This window comes from Lithobates pipiens, unplaced genomic scaffold (assembly GCF_037356315.1).
Source record: "Lithobates pipiens isolate NorthernLeopardFrog02 unplaced genomic scaffold, aLitPip1_a1.2 Scaffold_23, whole genome shotgun sequence".
NCBI classification, from domain to species: Eukaryota; Metazoa; Chordata; class Amphibia; order Anura; family Ranidae; genus Lithobates; species Lithobates pipiens.
The window spans coordinates 261,138,779-261,162,905 of record NW_027507785.1 but is presented as its reverse complement, the minus strand read 5'-3'; the positions used below and the strand labels follow the sequence as shown (position 1 = coordinate 261,162,905).

The following is a 24,127-nucleotide window of genomic DNA, read 5'->3' as shown; positions in this document are numbered from 1 at the left end:
CCTGTTTAATCTGTTCTTAAATGACCTGGAGGATGGGGTAAACAGTTCAATATTTGTAATTGTAGACGATACTAAGCTAAGCAGGGCAATAACTTCTCCGCAGGAAGTGGAAACTTTGCAAAAAGATCTGAACAAATTAATGGGGTGGGTAACTAATGGCAAATGAGGTTCAATGTAGAAAAATGTGAAATAATGCATTTGGCTGGCAAAAATATGAATGCAATCTATACACTATGGAGAGAACCTCTGGGCGAATCTAGGATGGAAAAGGACCTGGGGGTTCTAGTAGATGATAGGCTCAGCAATGGCATGCAATGCCAAGTTGCTGCTAACAAATCAAAACAATATTGGCATGCATTAAAAAGGGGATCAACTCCAGAGATAAAACCATAATTCTCCAGCTCTACAAGACTCTGGTCCGGCCGCACCTGGAGTATGCTGACCAGTTTTGGGCACCAGTCCTCAGGAAGGATGTACTGGAAATGGAGAGAGTACAAAGAAGGACAACAAAGCTAATAAAGGGTCTGGAGGATATTAGTTATGAGGAAAGGTTGCGAGCACTGAACTTATTCTCTCTGGAGAAGAGATGCTTGAGAGGGGATATGATTTCAATATACAAATACCATACTGGTGACCCCACAATAGGGATAAAACTTTTTTGCAGAAGGGAGTTTAACTCGTGGCCACTCATTAAAATTAGAAGAAAAGAGGTTTAACCTTAAACTACATTTTTTACTGTAAGAGCGGTAAGGATGTGGAATTCCCTTCCACAGGCGGTGGTCTCAGCGGGGGCATCAATAGTTTCAAGAAACGATTAGATAAGCACCTGAATGACCACAACATACAGGGATATACAATGTAATACTGACATATAATCACACACACAGGTTGGACTTGATGGACTTGTGTCTTTTTTCGACCTCATCTACTATGTAACTATATAATAACTCTAGTGTCAGACCTCCTGTGTAACTCCAACTTTTGACCTGTAAAGGCATTTAAATTGTCGTCTATGAATATTTTTAGTTTAGTTTTGCGCTGTTCCACGGGCGTATGGAATTTTAAAGTGTGACATATTAGGTATCAATTTACTCAGTGTAACATCGTGTTTTATATTTACTCAAAAAGGTACGGTATTATAGTGTTTGTGTGCAATAAAAATCTTTAAAGTTTCCCCAAAAAAAATTCATTTGAAAAACCACTGCGCAAATACAAATGCAAATGACATAAAAATTGCAACACCTGCTATTTTATTCGCTAGGGCCTCTGCTAAAAACATATAGGACTTCTAAGTAATTTTCTAGCAAAAAAATATAGATTTTTACATATATGTGAGCAGTGTCAGAGATGGCCGGTATTGAGGTGGTCATTACCATGTTGATGAGGGAGAAAGGAGGAGCCAAGGAAGCCAAAATAAAGGCAAGAATAAACTTCAACTTGACTGCGTGCTCCATGCAGCTCTGTGTTTTTCTGGCGAGGGGATCCACAGGTGTTGAGTGCATCCCGCGTCTGCTGTCCATAGAAGTCTACTGGGACATGCAGATGAATGGACAAAGCCGCTATGTTCCAATATAACATGTGGGTGCATGCAGGCGTGGGTCACTGAACTCACCCTGTGTGCATGCACACACCCGCATGTCATGCTTGGATAGAGCAGCTTTGTCCATTCAGCTGCCTGTCCCAGTAGACTTTTATGGACTACCAACATGGGACTTCACGTACCACCTGTACCTCCAGAAAAACATGGACCTACATGGAACACATAGTCCAGCTCCCCATGTTGGTGGACCCGTAATTGCTGTAGAGGTTAAAGGATGTTTTATATATAGGACTGTACGTTACATGTACGTCTTTCAAAAAAGAGAACTTTTTAATTCTAGGTTTAGTGGTCCTTTACCTACTGACCCCGTTTAATGATTTAGTGATCTGGTAAGATGACGGGGACAGCGATGCAGATCAATAGCAATAGAAAAGGGAACTGTGTAATATGCCCAGTGGCAGCCTTCCCATCATCCGGTATGATTAATGGGCACAGGCAGCTCATGCTTTGATTCATCTCTTTTATTTTGCCTGTCTCCTGTGTCACATTTGTACAATAGGATGCAGTAAATCTCGCCAGCCATCTAAGAGGGTAATGGTGTGAGACAGCATTTCACCTCATAAGATAACATACTCCTTGGGGCCTTATTCACAAAGCAGTGAACTTTCATCCTGCTGAACAGCTAGTAATGGGCTGCTTTCATTACATGACTTTGGGCAAGGGTGGCATTTAGCCTTGGCCTTAAACCATTCATTTTCATCTCATACGGAGCCAAAGCTCAACAGTTATGGCTATAAGAAGATTACAATGGCTCATGAACCAGTCAAGCCTGGAAACTTTACACATGAAAGGAGAGATGGAGGGAATATGAGGACAGTGTTGATCTTATTGCTCAATTACTTTATGCATTGCACAATGCTCAGGAAAATAGCTGTCAGTCACAATTAAAGGGGGTCTATCACTTATTTGTTGTGGCATATATAAGTGGTTCCAAAGCCTCAAGGTCTTCTACCTTAATGCATTCTACACATTAAGGTAAAAAAATCTTCTCCTCTACAGGATCACCCCAGCCCTCCCTTATTCTTACATTAATGCGATCTGATCCAACCACGTGCATGAGAGCCAGGGCTGCTGTTAGAAACCATGGGGCTCCATACAGCCAACCTGACAGGGCCCTTCCTCCAAATGAACACAATTTACTATGCTTCTGTTATGAACAAACATAGTGAGTGATCAATACCGATCACTCATTGTGCTCATTCGGGAAAGGAAGTTTCTTGTAAATATGACATATTTACCGGACCTTTCCCCCACTCTCCATCCTGAAGGATAATATTGTGTGCTTACAGCTGCTGGGGGAAAAGGAGAGGGGTGTAGTACACCCCCTAAGGAACTGCAAGTAGAAAGGGATTCCCCACCCTGCACAGCCAGGCACACCGCATTTTTACAGCACACTTGAGGCAAGGAACAGACCAGTGCTTTGTTTTGCATGTTTACTAGGGGTTTAACTTGAATGGGGAGAAGGGTAATATGGGATGCCCACTTGACTTTAGTAGAACTTTCAGGGACATCTTCTTCTATACAGCTATTTACACTCCTTGGCCTTCTCCAGCACAACACTTGCTTGAAGCACAACACCCAGAACCAGCTGGCACTGTTGGATTGGTAGCAAATGTCCTTTACAGGCCAGGATCGTGGGCCCCTTGTTTGTGTAGCAAAGTCTTAGTGCCCAGCTGTCCTGTGGCTACTGATTCCAAACACAACCTCTTCAAGCACTGCTAGCCCACCTGGCTGCAGCTACCTCTTTCTTCAGCCCCCTTGGCTAAACACAGTGCCCCAGATTGACTCTGCATCCATCTCAGACTGCTCTCACCCAGTCCTCTCAGGCTGCCTCTCAGTCCTCCCCGACTGTAACACTCACCAGCCCCCCTGGCTGTCTTCCCCCCTGTAGATTTGCCCGGCAGTGTTCTCGTCCTGTTTTCCTTCTCCTGTGTGTTGTGAAGAGGGTCTCTTCTGCACCCAAACTCCCAGACCCAAGGTCACCCCCCAGATTAGGGGGTTACTCTCAAGGGCCACTGACACCCTCCTAACACTCCATCTTTCACCTGAACTCTACTGCCCCAGCTGGGCTGACCCTGATTATTTGAGGAGGCCTTCCCCCTGCCAACCCATCTGTTGTGGATTGGTCAGGGCCCTCAGAATACTCCAGGCAGCTCCTCCTCACCTCCACTTCCATTCTTCTAGAATCTTCTCCAAGTTTCTAGAAGTAGGGGGAGGTATCAGAGGTGCTTTCTGTGAGTCATCTATCCCTCCCTGAGTCTATGCCCACACACAGATTAAATTTATTTTTTAAAAACACAGGCTTGGCTGCCAGCCAAGCCTGAACAATTTACATACACTACCACACATACACTAACAACAAGAAATCTAGTACACTAGCTAGGGGGTGCTACAGGAGGAAAACTGGAAACACTGCAGGGGTGGGGGGGAGCACATGGAGGGGCTGGGTAGCAAGGGGAAAGGTATGATGCACAGCAAGGGTGATCAGTGTGGCGGGGGTGCTATTACTGGAACCAATCCCCTGTATCGCTCTCTTGCAGCAGCTGAAAGCTGGTAGGAGGGAGAAGAAGCCAGCTTTTAGCTGCTGCAGAGAGAGCCATATAGGGGATGAGTTCCAGTAACTGCCCCCCCTTACCCACATCTGATTCACCCTACTGCCAGGGACTGCCTGCTTGCCCGGGCACCGTACAGGGGGACCGGCGATACTCCCACATCATTATCCTGACAAGAGCAGCAACTCTTGCCGATGTCTCCTTTCTCATTGTGCAGATTGATAACAGGAGCCATTGTCTCCTGCAGCTGTCAATCAAATCCTGTGATGAGGAAGCGAGGGGCTGGGCCGAGTTGCCTGGTCTGTGTCAATAGACACAGACAGGGCGGCTTAGGAGCGAGCCCACACAGGTGACCCCATGGAAAGAAGCTTTCCATGGGTGCACTTACCGAAGACTGAGAGCGCTGACAGCGTGTTCTGGTGGGGGGCCGTCCCCCTGTCAGAACACAATAACACAGCAGGGGAGATTGCTGTACTAACATCAGATTGTTAGTACAGCCACTCTGACCTGAGCTGTCAGTTTTTTTTATGTGGTGGTGAGTACGAGGCTTAAAGACAGCTTTATACATGCAAAGTGTGAATATTCAAAGTACTTTAAAAAAAACTGAAAATTACCCAATTTTTTTTTTTGGGGACAGTGAACATTGAATAACTCTGTGAATGTTTTTACTTTTTATTTTTAAGCTGTTTGCTGACAATTTTTCAGGCATTTTGTATTTTCCTTATGCTGCTATAAAAAAAATATGTTTGCGTTGTATCGTAGGAAAATTCAAGTGTAGTCCCCTGCTGCAGACTTCCCATTGTTTAAGAAAGAAAATAACAATTATTCTATTATCTCGTTGTTGAAGCAACATGTAACAGCCATGCTTTTGTGTATTATTTGTATTTTATGTTAAAAATATTTGTGGTGCAAAATATTGCCTGGTATAATATGACTAGAGTTTAAACAGCATTGTAAAAATTACAAGTTTTAAAAAGTTGAGCTTCAAACACTAAATCTATTATCCGGGACTAGTATGAAAGACTAAAATAATTATACTAATATTTCTGCCATTGTTGGACATTACTGTTTTTGGTAAAAATATGTTCTGTAAAAAAACAGTATTTATGCTGCACTGCACTGTACAATTTCTGCATTGTCGCAGACATTTAAAAAAAATCAAGTGAAAGCGGACCTTCAGCTGCCCACAGTTAAAATAGTTGCAGCCAGACTTAGTGAAGGGAGATTTCTGCAGCATATTTAGCAAGTACAGAATCACAATATATATAAAATAATATGCAAAATGGTTGGAGGGAAGCTTAAGAATGACAAAGATGTTTTTATTACAAATTATGTGAGCAGACTGCAGTTCCTCTTTCATGAATTTGCTCTAATACTGAATAAGCCAATTATTAAAATAGAGGCACAGCTATCATGGCTATGTGGGCATGATTAGAGATCCAAACTACTGCTGGCAAGGTCACCAATGAAGAACTTTTTCCCAAGTGTCCTCCTCACCTCCTGTTCTCATTACAACTTAAAGCAGGGTTCCACCCTAAAGTGGAACTTTCACTGATCGGAACCCTCCCCCCCCTCCGGTGTCCCAGTTGCTACCTTTCAGTGGAGACAGGTATTTGCACCCAATTCCGGGCATAGAGTCTATGCTGTTTCCTGTCCTGGCGTGCTGTCTGCTGGGGCACACACTGGTCCCAGAGACAGCGCTGACCATTCCAATTGCTCTCCGTGACTCACGCATGCGCAGTAGGGAACCCGGGAAGTGAAGCTGCAATGCTTCACTTCCTATTTCCCTCACAGAGAATGGCGGCGGCAGCAGCCGAGAGCCGAGCCATCGATCGGTCTCAGCTACTGACATCGCTGGACCCTGGGAGAGGTGAGTGTCCATTTATTAAAAATCAGCAGCTGTAGTATTTATAGCTGCTGGCTTTTAATAATTTTTTTTTCCCAGTGGAATCCCTCTTTAAAGAGGAAGTAAACCCACCAGACCAACACTGCGATTTGAGGTGTCATTCAAATGAATGGCATCTCGAATGCGAGTCCTGCGTTTTGTCATTCACACTTCAGTGCGGTCAAATCGTGGGCAGATCCGCTGCCAATCTGCCTGCGATTCAAAATGCTGTAGTAAGAATGCACCCTTAATGTCCCTCTATAGTAGCTTACATGTCCACACATTTGCACACATAAGAATTTACAGACGTTTAAAGGCAGGAGAGTTTAGAGGCAGAAAGGAATGGCATTTTTTATATACTGTAGTTATACTGCTCCAGCTTGGACCAATCTAACCATGCATATATTATACCTGTGGGATCTTTGTGGAAGCTGGAAATCAATGTAGTAGATACCACTACTCCACTGATCTCCACTAGCTTCTGGGTCCCGTGCCAATCAGTTGCATTCAGAACATAGGAGGACATGGGTGCTATTTAAAGAATTATTTGCAATTTCTCAATAAATGCAAAGCCTTGCCTGACTGGAGGTTGTAGAGATTGTGACATCACTGCCCCAACTCTGTATTTTGTCCTGAGAAATAACTCTTTGTATTCATTGAAAAACTGTCCCTTTTGCAGATTTTTAAGGATATAAAGGATTTTTAAGTTTTAATGATGCTATCGAGTAGCCTAAAGCTGGATACACACTATACAACTTTCTGTAGATTTTTTTTTCTTCAGATTTACCAACAACATATAATATGAGGTCAACCCTGTATGCAATCAGGCAGGCCCTTACACTACATGGTTTTGGTAAATCTAAGGCCTCTTTCACACTTCTGCGACTTGGGACTGCAAAGTCGTATGACAAGTCGTACCCCATGATTTCCAATGAGTACCATTCATATCTGTGTGATTTCAAGTCACATTGACTTCAAAGTAGTCCCTGTACTACTTTGGTCCAACTTTGATACTAGTTGTGGTCCATTACACAGGCGTTCCCTGAAAATGCGGTAAAATCTCGCTAGTTTGAAGTAGCAGTAGTGTAAAAGGAGCCTTAGGAAAATCAGACAACAAAAGTTGTATATTGTGTATGGGGTCTAAGGCTCTCGCTTCTAACTTAAAATAGTAAATATGAAAGATTTATATTCATTTTTTCACATTTACTGATCTAAATAGAAATTTTAAAAATATAGTCCCAAACATACCTGCCTGGAGTTTGCATGTTCTCTTTGTGCCTGCGTGAGTTTCCTCCCACACTCCAAGACATGCTGGTAGGTTAAAGGATAAGTTCAACATTTAAAAAAATAAAATGAATGCACATCTTTTATGCAGGTAAAAAAAAATGTGCATTTATAAATATTTTTACTAGGAGCCTGCAAAGCATTGATCTGCTGATCGTGAGTGCCTTCCATATACCATAGTAATGCTTCCTGCCTTCCATGTGCCAAAGCCTATACAGTAAAACCTTGGATTGCGAGTAACACGTTTTATAAGCGTTTCACAATATCAGCTGTTTTTTTTTTTTTTTTTAATCCTGACTCGATTTGCGAGCGTTGTTTAGCAAGCAGGATTCAAGTCTCTGGGGTGTGCATTCCCGCTTGTGGCCAGAGGTGGGGGCGCCAGAGACACCCAGAGATGCTTGGAGACACTTGGTTTCCCGAGTGTCTCAGAGCGTCTCCTAGTGTTTCCAAGTGTCTTCCAGTGGTCTCAGTGTCTCCGGCACCCCCCCACCTCTGGCCACATGCGGTACTGCATACACTAGATGTGACGAATGAATTATCTGAGTTTCCATTGATTCCTATGGGGAAACTTGCTTTGATATACGAGTGCTTTGGATTACAAGCATCCTTTTGGAATTAATTATGCTCGTAATCCAAGGTACTACTGTACCAAAATGATCCTTCCTGCCTTCCATATGCCATAGTAATCCTGCCTTCCATGTACCATAGTGATCCTTCCTGCCTTCCATATACTATAGTGATCCTTCCTGCTTTCCATGCACCATAGTGATCCCTCTTTCCTTTCTTCCATGTACCATAGTGATCCTTCCTGCCTTCCATGCACCATAGTGATCCCTCTTTCCTTTCTTCCATGTACCATAGTGATCCTTCCTGCCTTCCATGCACCATAGTGATCCCTCTTTCCTTTCTTCCATGTACCATAGTGATCCTTCCTGCCTTCCATGCACCATAGTGATCCCTCTTTCCTTTCTTCCATGTACCATAGTGATCCTTCCTGCCTTCCATGCACCATAGTGATCCCTCTTTCCTTTCTTCCATGTACCATAAGGATCCTTCCTGCGTTCCATGCACCATAGTGATCCCTCTTTCCTTTCTTTCATGTACCATAGTGATCCTTCCTGCCTTCCATGCACCATAGTGATCCCTCTTACCTTTCCTCCATGTACCATAGGGATCCTTGTTGCCTTCTATGTACCCTCCCGCTATCATGTTTTGTCACACTCACTTTTTGCTGCGGCAAGCTTAGCAGGTCACTATCTCCCTGAAATGTCCCTTATTCTCAAGTTTAAACGTTTGGAAGTATGTAAATGTTGTGTGAACAAGTTGTGTGAAAAAAATGTATAAATAGCCCCATGTGTCTGTGTTTATAAACCTAAAATGGTACACAGATCGATGATTGTAGAGAACATAATGTGATACTAAAATGTGCCGTCTGTAAAAGAAGAAACCGCAGAAAACAGACAGGAAGTGTAACTAAATGCCCCATGTTCATTTGGTTTTTTTCCCATGTAGGTGACAACAGGTTGGCCTTCAGTGTAGAACACATATGGGCTTTTTACTTGCTGTTTCCTTTTGTGCATTGTCACCGTGACAGTTTTTTTACTGTCACTATCTTCATCAGTCACTCTTTTCATTTACTACTATCTCCAGAAAAAAAACACAAAAATGTCATAATAACACCGTCTAGTGAAACCAGCAAAGCTCCAACAGACTGACAGTTGGTTTACAGCCTACAAACAGTCCTAAGTTTACTAACTAAAGAATACACTATCCTAAGAGACAATCACGTTTAACAACTGTAATCTAGATGTGTATTCTGAGAAATCTGCCAAATCAGTAAAATTCTAGTAAGTATCTACAGAAAATTGCTGAATCTTAAAACATTTAAGCTTAAAAGGTTTTTCTTGATGAATGTCTTTTTAATTGAATAACTATGTATGAATTAGAGAAACTGAGGGATTATTTATATCATTTCTAGCTATTAAATTAAAGTGAAAAATAAAATAAAAAAAATAAAAAATTACAAACATATCATACTTACCTCCACTGTGCAGCTTGTTTTGCACAGAGTGGCCCCGAACCTGGTCTTCTGGGTTCCCCCGACGGCTCTCCCGGCTCCTCCCCACATCTGATAACCCCCTTGGAGAAGCGCTTCCCGAGGGGGTTTCCTTGTAGGCGTGCTTCCGAGTCCAGCATTCAGCGCCCATAGAGGCCGAATGCAGGACTCTGCTCTGCCCCCTGGTGCCCGCGTCATTGGATTTGATTGATAGCAGCGGGAGTCAATGGCTGCACTGCTATCAATCTATTCAAACAAGAGCTGAGAACCCCGGGCAGAGAGACAGCACATCCCCGTGGGTCAAATTCAAGGGTTCAAGTAAGTAAAACTGGGGGGCTGGGGGGGGGGGGCTAGAATGCATTAGGGTGAAAACAAACGAAGGTTTACAACCCCTTTAAACAAACTCTTAAACATTAGCTTTTTCTACCACTAGATGTCCTTAATCTAATGGCCAGCATCATTCAACCCACTTCTTCTGATCCCAGGTCATCCTGTACTTCCCCAGCAGCGAAAGAAGAAAAAAGGCCAAGTCCATAAATGATTTAAAAAAAATACTTGCAGAGGGGCCTCCACACTCTAAGGGTTAAAGCAGAACTAGAGGCAACCCTTTTTTTTCTCATTTTGGAGAGTAAAGGAAGATTATAACCCCTGTCAGTGTTTGTTTTGTTTTTGCCATCTGTGTCCCGTTGCAAAGATTTACCTTCACTTCTTGTTCCATAGCCAAAACAGGAAGTGAGAGGAAATCCATGCAAATTAAGAGATTTCCTTGGCGGCCCCCAGGTCACCAGAACTAGTTTCCCTGTTGGAAGATTTTCCCTTTATTACTGTTCTGAGGACAACCCAAAATTTGTGATTTTCTTTTACTTTCACTTTTAGTGACAATGGTAAACAGCACAAATAGAGAGGGTGAATCTCCCTAAGGCTGGATTCACACCTGTGCATTTTTTGTGCTTTTTGCATTTTGCAGATTTGCTCTACAGAACGTGTTCCATAGGAAACCATGTTAAATGGACTGGAGTGCAAATCTGCAAAATGCAAAAAGCACAAAAAATGCATAGGTGTGAATCCAGCCTAAAGGGGGCAGAGACAGCAATAAAAATTGACAGGTGTTCTAATCCATCTCTACTCTATCCAGAAGTAAAAAAAAATAAAAAATGGTTTTGCATTTAGTTATACTTTAAATCAGGGATATGCAATTAGCGGACCTTCAGCTGTTGCAAAACTACAAGTCCCATCATGCCTCTGCCTCTGGGTGTCATACTTGTGGCTGTCAGAGTCTTGCTTTGCCTCATGGGACTTGAGGTTCTGCAACAGCTGGAGGTCCACTAATTGCATATCCCTGCTTCAAATGCTCAAAAGGTTGAGGGATTAAGGAATAAGATGTAATACTTATTTGTTCCTCTCTCCAACAGGCTTCCTCCACACTGTGGAACCGATCCCCCAAAGGCAATTTTCTAAGGCCGCGTACACACGGGCGGATTGTCTGGCCAACTAAGTTCGTCAGACAATCCGACAGACAGTCCGTTCAAAATTTGCATGAACGGACTTGACCACACACGATGAGCAGACAGTCCGCTGAAAGCGTGCGCGATGACGTCTACAGCACGTCAGACGGGACTAAAAAAACGACGTCCTATACACTGCAATGCAACCTTCGGCCGTGTAAATCCTTTCTGAGCATGCGCCATACTTAGTCCGTCCAACTTGCCTACACACGAGCGGACTGTCCGCTGAAACCAAGTTTGGACGGACAAATCCAAGTTTGAACGGACTGTCTTACGGAAATTCCGTAAGACTTTGTTCGTCAGATTGTCCGCTGAAAAAGTCCGCTGAAGCCCACACACGAGCGGATTGTCCGCTGAAACACGGTTCAGCGGACTAAGTTGGACAGACAATCCGCCCGTGTGTACGCGGCCTAAGACATTCTAGTCTGCAGTCACACTATGATTGTCAACAGCCCTGCATTGTACGTGAGGATGGAGAGAGACTCTCTTTCCTGGACCAAAAGCAGTGGAAAGGACCAGAGAAAGTAGTAAGGTAAGTATTAAAGCGGAGCTCCGCTTGTCTGCCTCCTTCTAAACCCCCATCAACCCCGCTGCCACATTTGGCAACTTTCGGGGGAGGGGGGAGTAGGTACCTGGTTTTGACAGGTACCCACTCCCACTTTCGGGTGAGTTTGCTGCTGTGAACTTAGCCAGAAGTTTGCCCCCCCCCCTCCATCTTCCCCGGCCACTGAGCCATTCACAAAACACAGTGTGCTTTGCACATGCGCAGTAGGGAACCGGCTGTGAAGCGGTAAAGCTTCACTGCCAGCTTCCTTTTGCCGAAGTGGCAGCACCCGAGAGCCGAAAAAATCAGCTCTGGTCAAGACACCGCTGGATTCCTGGACAGGTAAGTGTCCTAATATTAATATTCAGCAGCTACTGACTTTTATTTTTTTCTGAAGGAGCCTGGAGCTCCTCTTTAACCATTGAAAATTATAGATTAGCTACCAGAGGCACTTTGTATTGTACTTAACAATGTTTCATATATCAGTAATTTTTTTTCAGTGTCAGATCAGTGTTGTACATCACCTCGTTCTGAACTATCGGATTTTCCGACAACTTTGGGCGACCGCGTGTATGCAAGACAAGTTTGGGCCAAAATCTGTCGGAAAAAATTTGACGGATTTTGTCCTCGGAATGTCTGAACGTGTGTACAGGGCATTAGAGTGGTGAGGATGTGGAACTCACTTCAACAGTTGTCAGTGATGGGGTGTAGATAAATTCAAAAAACTTGCATGTGTTTCTTAGAGAATGCAATGTATGTAGGGATATGGAAAATAGTAGTGACATAAACATGCACACAGACTGGTGTCGACACCTGCTGCATGGAGTTTGCATGTTCTCCCTGTGCCTGCGTGGATTTCCTCCGGGTACTCCGGTTTCCTCCCACACTCTAAAGACATGCTGGTAGGTTAATTGGATCCTGTCTAAATTGGCTCTAGTATATGTATGAATGTGAGTTAGGGATCTAGAGTGTAAGCTCCTTGAGAGCAGGGACTGATGTGAATGTACAATGTATATGTAAAGCGCTGTGTAAATTGACAGCGCTATATAAGTAACTGAAATAAGTAAAATAAATATTAAAATAGTGATAAGATTAAAGACACATTATTACATCTAAAAAAGGCATTAGACTATAGTTTTCATGTTAAAGTGTTTGTAACGGACCTCTCAGCACCCCGCTTGGGTGCTTCCGCCAAGATACAGCTTCCTCCACTCTGGAACCAGGTATTATAGCTGAGCATTGCACCCAAGAACTAGACGACACTAGCTTAGGTGCAAACTGGAACTGACTTTATTGTAAATTCACACAGAATATTTACCACACAAAATCAGGTAAGAGCTTGATCACATTATCCAAAACGATGCAAACTGTAAACAATAATAGCGGTACACCTAATAAACAGCTAACATAAACATAAACGGTATCCTAATGATACAGTAAGCTAATTAACACAAACATATAACATCCCACAATAATTTGGTAACAAGGTGAAGTGGTCACAATACTAGCAGACAGACAGAAAGAAAAGTTGACACCTAGGAGGCACACAATGGGGAATTATACCTTGAGCGAAAGACACCTTAATACAGTGTAACTCCAGTCCTCAAGGCGCCCCAACAGGTCATGTTTTCAGGCTTTCCCATTATTTTGCACAGGTGATTTGATCAGTTTCACTGCCTTTAGTAATTACCACAGCCGGTTCTGAGGAGGGAAATCCTGAAAACATGACCTGTTGGGGCGCCTTGAGGACTGAAGTTGAGAAACACTGCCTTAATAAACAGATTACAGCAGGAAACACCAGCATCAGGTTGTTTAGGGCAGATGCCAACATCTATTCTGATTTTCTGAGACTTGGAGGGGTGGTGAAGCAGTCTAGGAGGGATGGTGAAGCAGTCATTGCTGGTTTTTGTCCCCCCAAAAGTCACCCAGCCTCTCAAAGAATAAAGCCCCCTCAAATGCCAAGGCCCATAGTCAATAGGCAAGAGGCTGCCCTGCAGTCCCCTCCAAAAGCACCTGTCCCGGTTGGGTCTGTCACAGTGATTCTAACCTAATAAAAAAAAAATAACAAACAGGTTTATACTTACCTGCTCTGTGCAATGGAAATGCACAAAGCGGCCCAAACCTCCTCTTCTCGGGTCCTCTGCCGGTGCTCCTCCTTATCTCAGTGTGCCACCATAGGAAGCCGCTTCCTATGGTGGCACTAGATAAAGTAAGACATGTGGGTTAACAAACCCTTTAACCCTGAACACATATGAATTGCACAGGTTCTGAGGCTAATTTAATGCAGATAAGGCGCTAAGTGAGTTTAATTACCACCTTAATCAGCCACAGAACCTGTGTAATTAATATGTGCTTGTTTTTAAAAGGGATGAGGTGGCAACCCTAACTACTACACAACATAGGGTTACATGCACGTCTAAACACAGGTGACACAACATTTACAATGTAAACTATTGGCTGTACTTTAAAAACAAGATGGTGTAAAGTCCACGCTGCAGTGTTAGTGCATGCACATTATTTTCCAAGAACTCGCTAAACTACTACGATAAGCGAAACCAAGTTCAAAGTTTGCTTTTATCTCTTGATCAGCTGAACGAGAATACACTTCCTTGTAAAGTTCCCGCCTATGGCGTTAAATGAAGTCACCAGTTCCTCCCTTCAGTTGACATCATCTCACCTTTCAGAAGAATGTTTGTCTTGCTTTCATTCTACAGCTCAGCTACAGTTACAAATGAGATTTTGCCAACTTTTTATCTTGGCCTGTAACCCTTTGTTGACTCCTGCCTCATCTGCAATGTTAGGAACTCATTTGAGGCAGCTGTCAGCTAGAGGGTTAATCTCTCATAGGTGATTAAAGTCTCACGTGTAGTTTAGCCCCTTGTTGGTGTGTAGTGTGGTTAGATGCAGGAAATTCTGCAAACTGATTTCTTAATGATATACGACGTACAATATTCGCCAAAAGTTAGCAGCTATTGAAAAAACGCAGGTTGACCTTTATTGGCTTTTTTACATATACAGCATATTTTATTATCTAAAAAATGATCATAGTCCTTCCATAAAAGAGGAGATCGCATTTAGCGATTTGGGATGAAGATTATTACAGCTTACTTTTGTGTCGCAGCAGATTGTATAAGATCGGTTGCTGTTTCATTTCCGCTCATTCACACTGTGGTCGGATGAAGCAGTCACATGATAACCAGAAAATGAAATTTCCTAGCTGAGCTTTCATGCAGTTCAGAAATCCCCTTAGCTTTCATACAGCAGCAAAACCGCTTTATTTTACTACAGGCCCACAGTGGTTCAGTGGTTAGCAGTGTTGCCTTGCATTGTTGTGTCTGTATAGGTTTCCTGCCACAATCTTTAGAAATACTGGTAGACTGACTGGCTTCCTCCTATATTGGCTTTGCAGTGTTTGTTACAGGACAGGTAAAGAATATCACACTATGGGCTAAAATGTACCACATCCATTATTATTACAACCTCAAAAACCCATTTATGCCAGTCTTCTATCAGATTACCCATCATATTGTGTAACGGAAGTGACGTTCCAGCCAAAAAATATTTTCCCCTGCGCATGCGCTATACGTTCCAACATGCGTTCCATGGTGCTATGCGTTCCAAGCACTTCATGATCTGACGGGTAGCAGTAATCTGATAAAACACCCATGCGGACATCTCACTACACCCAGCTACGTCTTGAATTTCAGAGTAATTTTAGCAATAAATAAATATGGTATATTGATATCTGTTAAGAAAAAGTTACTAAAGCTCTGATATGGACCTGATTACTAATGTGAAAAACTGATTCAGCTGCAGCTATTTAAATGTGCTCTGTTGCCACATGCAAAATAATAAAATAAGAATAATAATGCACTTAAACCCAACTAAAAATCATAATAAGTATCATACAACAATGTGATAACCAATAATCCCAAAAATGTGCTACATAAACAATTGCTAGTGCTCCTTCCTCTGTGAGAGGAAATATAATCCAAATATACACACAGTAATCATAAATAAGATACAAAGTGTGAAAAGAAAGTCCCAACAGAGATGAACCACCTCCTGGAGGTAAAGTTCCTATTCACCTTCAGAGAATAGATAAAGGCATTTCCCTTGAGAAAGTCACGTGACCTGTGACAAAACGCGACGGTAGGAGCCAGTGACTTCATCTTCAGTGTTTCGCTGTACCGGACGTACAATGAGGAAGAAAACTGTGTGCACCACTGATCGTTCAATGATCGTTTTTGAACCAAACCAAATGTGAGTGAATAGCCTACATTAATCGGGGGTTTATGAATACGCGGCAATCTTGCGCAATGATGTCCTTTAAACTTTGAGAGCAATTTCTTAGAAATCATCAGTTTGGGAGAAAAACGGACCATTTGAACCACGGGAAATTCATGAGCTCATCGGAGTGAGGATCCATGATCTGGAGAGTGTTATTTGACTCAGGTTTTTTGATTTATCTATTCTCTGAAGGCGAATAGGAACTTTACCTCCAGGTGGTGGTTCATCTCTGTTGGGACTTTATTTTCACACTTTGTATCGTATTTATCATTACTGTGTGTATATTTGGATTATATTTCCTCTCACAGAGGAAGGAGCACTATCAATTGTTTATGTAGCTAATTTTTGGGATTATTGGGTATCACATGTTGTGCGATGCTTATTATGATTTGAGAATACCCCAGTAGATACCCCAGTAGAAGTTCCCAGTATATACCCCAGTAGAAGTCCTATTAGGACGAAACACGTTGGGCCAGGTACACCATTTCCCATATTGCTTTTATTGAACTGTGATCACTTTTATTCCTGCATGTTGGTTTTTATCAATTAAAACCCACCTGTTTTGACCTGCACCATTGGAGCCCATATTTTTTCTCTTCCTTCCATGTTCTGCGGATGAAAGTTTTTTGGGTTCTTCTATCGGGTCGATTTTACCCCTGTATGGGCGACTCCATACCAGCATTTATATTTCCATTGGATTTCTCGCTGACATCTTCGGCTGTTTGATCCATCTATATGGCTTGATATCAACATATGATCATTTACAACTTATCCATCGGTCTTCTTTGTGGTTAACACCATTGGGAGAGCAGCGGGGCGCACCTACAAGTCTCCAGGATATCTGTGACAGCCCGGTCTACTTGCCAACTGAAATTATCCATGCTTGATTGAACAGTTGTCACTGACAGTCGGGTCCACCAGCTCCGGTAAGCGTGTATAAGTCATATCAGTTGTCTGAAAGAAATTTCCATGTGATGGTCTATACAACTTTAGGACATCATTGTGGGGATACCCCTTCATTTTTATGATGGACATTTTCATTATATGTGTTTCATTTGGGGACTTTTAGCACAATTTATTTCAATGGTTTTAATCACTTTTCCCTTTAAAGTGTATATTACTTAGTGATTTTTACATAATTTGCTTTTTTAGAACTTTTTCCTTAAGGTGTATATTACGTAGTGATTTTTACAGGGGTGTAGTAAGATGTCCACATGGGTGTTCTATCAGAATACAGCTACCCGTCAGATTGTGAAGTGTTTGGAACGCATAAGCGCATACGCAGGAAGTAATGTTTGGTCGGAACGTCACTTCTGTTACACAATCTGATGGGTAGCGGTAATCTGAACTTTACTGGTACTAGAGAGGACAGACACATAGATATATAGAAAATTTTTATTCCAAAGTTTAAAATCACAATTTAAAACAACACAGGATTATGATCCCTTTAAGACAATGTAGACCAGTGATGGCAAACATTGGCACCCCAGATGTTTTGGAACTACATTTCCCATGATGCTCAACTATACTGCAGAGTGCAAGAGCATCATGGGAAATGTAGTTTCAAAACATCTGGGGTGCCAAGGTTTGCCATCACTGATGTAGACCATACAATATGTATATTGTATCTATTAATAAATATATTTTCTGAAATATCCCAAGAGGCTGACACGTTTCACATCAATAAGCTTCTTCAGGACCTTTATATCTTGGTAGCAAAGAAAAATTATCTTAACTTAACTTAAAGACCATACACTGTATAGTGAATATACAGTATATTGCTATTGACATAACATTTTCAACATCATGACTGTAATCTATGCCACTTAAACGCTGCTTCTGAAAAATGCACAGAGACAGTGACCCAATGGTGGATACCAGCTATGCATATACATGGGTGGTAAGGTAGCCATACACAGTATTATTGGTAATGGTTGATCAAAAGGTAAGTTGATGGTACATATGGCCCCAGGTGCCCCTGTGTAAGAGGCCTTAAAGGCTTTGTTATAGAAAGGATTTTTGATTGTGATTGTGTGAAAATCTGCAAAGCTTCCATCAGATATGAGAGGAGAGTAGCCTGATCCAGCTGAAATCGTATGTCTAGATGTATCTCATGCTGGCAGATGCCCACCAAGACACACTCACTGGTGGTTCTCCCTGATCCTGCTGTACGCTAACATAGACAGGAACAGGAAAGCCAAATGTTTCTGTTTCTGAAGTACTCTACCATCACAAGTGCCAGAGAGCAATCAGATGGTAATTGTTCCTCAATGTTTGTGGGCACCTAAAATATCAATTTTTGGTAACAGGTGAGAGTAATCATAGACATGCTAATGTTAACCAGCAAAAATGCACATGTGGCAGAAAATCAAAAACGTCATCCTAAGGCGTCCTTTACACTTGCAGTTGGGTGCAGTAAAAACTTGGTTGAGACACATTTTTACCACACCCAAACTGCTGGCTGGGGGTTTTCATATGCTACGGCCAACCAAAAATACTTTGCTTGGCAAAAAGGAATTAAACCTGTTGCATTCGGTGGGAACTACTGCCCACTGAACATAAACTATTAAAGTGAATGGAGAAATGCTGCAACCACCCTGCAACCTTGTGCAATAAATGTTGGTGTGGTTCATTTGTGCAGAATTTAAGTGCTTAAAACAGATGGTGAGGCTGTTGGGTAAGTGGGTGCTGCAGTGACCACCGTCTGGAGATGGAAACATTCAGAGCAAAGGATTTGTCACCAGCACACCAGGAATCTCCAAAAAGGGTCCAACTCTTTATTGGACAAACACATCACAGCAAAAACCAGCAAAGTTTTGGGGCCTTGCAGGACCCCTTCATCAGACATGTAATGTCACATACCTGATTAGGGGTCCTGCGTGGATCCGAAACATTGCTAATTTCACTGTGATATGTTTGTCTAATAAAGGGGTAGATCTGTTTTGGAGATCCCTGGTGTGCTGGTGACATCCTCTCTTTTGACCTGCCATAAGAACATGCATATGAGGCTTATGCCCATGCTTGTTCTGGGTCTTTAAAGGAGTACAGCTAAAGCACATTTGGCTTTACTTCTGTGAATCACAGGAGTGCAGCTCGTCCTGCACTCCTGTGACTCACTTTCAGCAGACAGCGGGCTTCAGTCTGCTGACGCCACAGAGCCAGTCCAAGCTTGGAAAAGATTGCGATCATATGGTCAGAATGCCTGGACCAGCAACCAGCTCAGCCTATCAGTGAGCCTGAGCCGGCCACTCCCGCCCCTTCCGCAGCCCAGCATTTCAGGGAGTGCGTGCGCAAGGGGGGGGGTGTTAGAGCAGACAGTGGTGACTAACACTAGCTCTCAGCTCACAGAACACCGAGAACCGAGTGCTCGGCAGTCTTTGATCGCTCGGTTCTCAGCCTTAGAGCCAGCGGGGTACAGATGCTGCATCCACCTAGGTAAGCATGATTCTAAAAGAAAAAACAATCCCATATCCCATACTTTTACTGACTAAACAATGCAGAAAGTTTAAGGATCCCACCCCCAGATGATGCGCTGAAAACAAGTCAGCAATGGCTGTATTTAGTTTGCCTTGAAAAGGTTAATACGGACCTGTTTCTAATTTTCCTTTGGCATTCACCCCTTTCATTGATGTGTGGGCGAGACTGGCACTATCCTGTTCCCTCCGCACGGCTGGGTGACTCACCTTCTTTGTGTATTTCTGACACTCTCGTTAATTTGTCGTGTGCTTCCAGCCACCAGCAGCACTCCGCTTAACCCATTTTCATCTGACGGTTCCTACGAAGCCCAGAGACAACACAAGGCAACAGGCGTTCTGGTATCATTCTGCCAATAAGATATTTATAACCGTTCTGCCGCAGGGGGGTTAATCATACATCTGGGTATATCACAGCTGACATGATTATAAGGATCTCTAAAGGAATATTTGCTTAACCTTGTGTGGCTTTCTCAAAGCCGCCATAGAGGAAAAAAAGGGTTTGGCAATGTTTCTGCTGCATTCTTGAATTGAGAAGCAGTCATGTATAGGCTATAGGATAGATAAAGTTCAGTATGCTCATTTAAAAGCAACAGAAATCCAATGCAAAACTGTTGCCAGGGACCTTTAAACACTTCATATTCCTGATATGTGGCTGCTGTACCATGTACTTGTATGAGAAAGTAACCTGTTCTCTCTGTATTGCTCCTTTATATGAAATCCCTGGTGTTTCTGCTACTCCCCTTCCTTTCCTATTAAAAACTGACAACACTAAGCAGGAGAGCACATTGTGGTCAGTTCTCGAGCTATGCTGGGAACATAGGCTGCTCTCCTCCAATGATCAGACTTGCCCTGACCCAATCAAAATAGAGTAGGACATATCCACACCAAAAAAAAAAACAATGTTGAAGATATGCATTGACATAGGCATTTGCCCTTTATGAGACCTGAACATGGAACAATAATAACAGCTCCGCATAGCTCAACTAATGCAATCTAGGAAAAGTATTCAACTATTAGCTTAAACTCCCAGCCATAGAAATCAGAAGTGAGAATATATGTGCACATCAGCCCCCAGAATAAACCAACGTGAGTGTTGACCTACTTGACATGGAGGCTAAGCTGTAAGAGCCCTTTCACATTGGGGCATTAGGGACGTCGGCGGTAAAGCACCACTATTTTTAGCGTCATTTTAGCAGCGCTTTTAGCGCTAGCGGGGTGCTTTTAACCCCCACTAGTGGCCGAAAATGTGCCCGCAAATCGCTGCTGCCGATTGATTTCCATGGGCAGAAGTGCCTCAAAAATGCTGCTTGCAGGACTTTCTTTGACATCCTGCCAGCACACCGCTCCAGTGTGAGAGCCCTCAGGCTTTCACATTGGGGTGACAGGAGAGGCGCTTTACAGACACTTTGCAGTCGCTACTTTTAGCGCTATAAGCACCTGTAAAGCGCCTCAGTGTGAAAGGGGCCTAAAGGTAACCCACAAGCGGGTTAAAGTATAGAGCTGTTACCAAGCAGGTCCATTAACTCTTTCAGGATGGAGGGTCAATGTCCACCATGTATATATGGATAGGAAGAAAAAGAGAGGATAGGAGGTATAGAGAAAGGGAGGAGGTAAAAGGGAGAAGAAAGAAAAAGGGAGAGGGGGAGGGAAACTGGATTGGGGCCTGATGCCACCCCCAGTACGTCCACACTCATGTCACGGGTAGTATAAAACCATACTCCCTCTAAGGGGAAGTCCCTCACTCGAAGTATGTTACAAATTTAGAGGAGTATTGAATATTAGTTCTATACAGTCATGTGATCCCGTAAACGTTCCAGGTGTCTCAGAGAGTCCATTTCACATCCCCACTCCATAAGAGAAAGGGTACCCACTTTATGCCAATTTCGGGACATAAGAGATCTGGCTGCTGTGAGTAAGTGGCAAAGTAGACCTTTCTTAAGCCCCATACACACTATCAGATTATCTGCTGACTTTTTCCTTCAGGTTTACCAAAACCATGTAGTAGAAGGGCCTGCCTGATTGCATACACATTGAAACTCCTAAGGTTTGACCTCATATTATGTGGTTTTGGTAAATCTGAAGGAAAAACTCAGCAGAAAACTGATGTGTGTATGGGGCCTTATCCTGTATGTAAGAGCCAGGCAGCATAGTCAAAATTGTGACCAGAGGAGTATTGGGGATCTTTTCCCCTACCAGTTTATAGTACAATTGAGGAAATTTACCGAAAGCTGAGTAATTAATAGGCAAGTCCCCCAAATATAGTTCCTGTGCCATTCATGCATCCACAACAAACATTTGGTAAGGAAGCATCAATTTTGTGCAAAACTGAAGGGCATCTTTACCATCTGGACAGAATTTTATCATTTCTTTCCTGTTCTTTGGTAGACATGGAGGCTTTGTGGGTTTACATTAGTACCTGGCAACATCTTATTCAGTGAGGTTAGGTTCCCATTGCCATTTTGTTAGGAAGTGAGGGTTCAATGGGAATGATTCTTGAAGGAGAAGTTTATATACTTGAGATGTGCATGTGCAGGTCTGTCAAACAAACTATTAAAACGTAAACTTAAAGCATAGATCCACATAATGAATAAAACAGAAGCAGATACTTCCACTACAGGACCTCAGGTACAGCTTCCCCTCCAGCAAGGAGGACAGTGAGCAGTGCAGTAGTGACATCAGCAGCCTTAGAGAATTAAAGAATTCGGAATCTGAAATCTCATTCCAGATCTCCTGAAACTAGCAGTCAGAGGCAGCATTGTCTTAGATGATCTCACACTGCGGATATAGTGGTGCTGAGACTTAAGGCAAGGAAGTGCACTGCTATTTTTCAGGAGGAATGCAAGACAAATTGTAACTTTTTCATGCTTAAGGCGCAATTACCATTTCTAGATGTTTCCTATATAATAATAGATCTTTACTTTTTTGAGTTGAAGTCTACTTTAACACCTAACCCTTTACCCACCTTCAACCTAGTTACCCCCAAAAGTATCACCTGAACTATCGGGCTAATACTTAGCTATGTATCAGTGCCAATTTGTAAACATTCTGGCTATAAATGGTGCCGATTCATAGCGTAGCCAAAAAGTCCAGATCCACAATATGTTTGCATTTGTAAAGTCATGACATACAGTACAATACAAGAAAAAGTCCCCCTTATATGATATATACAGTAAAACCTTGGTTTGAGAGCGTTTTGCAAGACAAGCAAAATTTTAAAATAAATTTTGACTTGATATACAAGCGATGTCTTGATATACAAATAGTTTCATGTCATAACGGAGTATAAAAGAGAAGAGACGCGCCTCTAAGTGTAGCAACACAGTTACATTTAATGAAGGCACAACATTTAGAAACTCACATGGTTGATGATTAAAACAGACACATCTAAGTATGCAGGTATCTGTGATAAAGGTTTCCACATAGACCATCCTCCGCACCGCCATTGACGTCGTCCCTTCCACGAGTGGGTCAAGCCTCACTTTTAGATCGCTCTACTGCAGGGTAGTCTTCCTGGTCGCGATCGCAGACAGTTTTACCTCGGATGCCTGCATACTTAGACGTGCCTCTTTTATTTATCAACCATGTGAGTTGCTAAATGTTGTACCTTCATTAAATGTAACCATATTGCTACACTTAGAGGCGCCTCTCCTCTTTTATACTCTCTAGCTTCTGCTGGATTTTGCTTCTCACCCCCTTGTGGAGGCTTTCGTTTGTGGATAGACATTTTATAGTTACACAGCCTTGCTATAATCTTTTTGAATGGACTATAAACTGAAGGACTTATGAATAAATGGTTGTGGAACTAATAATTTGAGTTTTCATTATTCCTGATGGGGAAATTCGCTTTTGATATACAAGTGCTTTGGATTACAAGCATGCTCCCGGAAAGAATTATGCTCGCAATCCAAGGTATTACTGTATTCTCACCGAAAGTCTCCTGTATTTGCATACAATCAACGTTTCGAGTTGTAATGCTGTGCTACCAGTGTGCATGAATTGAGGATATAGCTTGGGAATGCTAAAACATGCCTGAGGAGTCACCAAGCAGCAAACCAAAATTCCTCTGAATTTTTTTATCCCTTTTTTGTAGGGTTTTCCTTAGAACACTTTCACATCCAGCAAATCCAGCATTTTTCAGCAGTAACCTGCTGCTCCAGCTCTGCAAATCGAGGTCCTGTGCCACCTTTTTTAAATACATTATCAGGAGTCAACTTTCCCCGTGAGTCACTACTGCGTGTATCCAGTACAATACATAGGTATTGCAGGAGGCTGTAGACAGCTGGCTGACCTAGGTAAGAAGTACCAGCTTGGCACTGAAAAAAAAGTATTTTAAAATAAAATCTTTAGTTAAGTGAAAGGAGAGGGGTATGGTCTATATTATGCACTTGCCGACTATGTACTGTAGACCTCTGCCCAATTCACAACTTAACAAAATCCACAGACAATTCATAAAATTGAACAGGAAGCTGATCTGGCCCGCTCCGACCCGATCTCCAGCGCAAGAAGTTCTGCGGAGGACACAGAGGACAACGGCTATGAAATGAATGGGAAGTGACGTTGTCCTCCATCTCTGCAACCACCTACACAGTGAAGCCGCGGCTGACAGCTCAGCATAGGATCCGGTCAGAGAGGTTCAGATCGGCTTTCAAAAAGGTATGTATACTATTTTGTTCTTTACAGGGATAGAGAGGTTAGTGTTAGATCCCTGGTGTCTATAGATGCAGGGATTTTAGATTTGGCATGGACTTTAAAGTGGAAGTAAACCCTCCTATCGTTTTCAGCCACGGAAGGTGCCATTTTTGACCTTGTTTAATCTTCAACTGCCATGGTACTGCACATGTGATCGGTTATGACACCAGCCATTGGAGGGTTTGATAGTTTGACTGAGAGCACAACCAATGTGCAGTTAGCAATGCCGGGAATGTAACTGTTTCT

At 42.7% G+C, this 24,127-nt stretch overlaps 1 long non-coding RNA gene across 2 annotated transcripts in view; it reads right to left on the bottom strand.

Annotated features, from left to right (window-relative positions):
• The window catches only part of LOC143928302 (uncharacterized), a 227,617-nt gene that overhangs the window by 171,874 nt on the left and 31,616 nt on the right, over window positions 1–24,127 (bottom strand). The window contains exon 1 of one of the 2 annotated variants that reach the window (XR_013262394.1): window positions 19,400–19,931. The exons of the other annotated variant lie outside the window; for it this stretch is intronic. This is a non-coding gene — a long non-coding RNA (uncharacterized LOC143928302). Of the gene's footprint in view, window positions 1–19,399; window positions 19,932–24,127 lie in introns of those variants that run through there. 2 annotated transcript variants of the gene reach the window in all.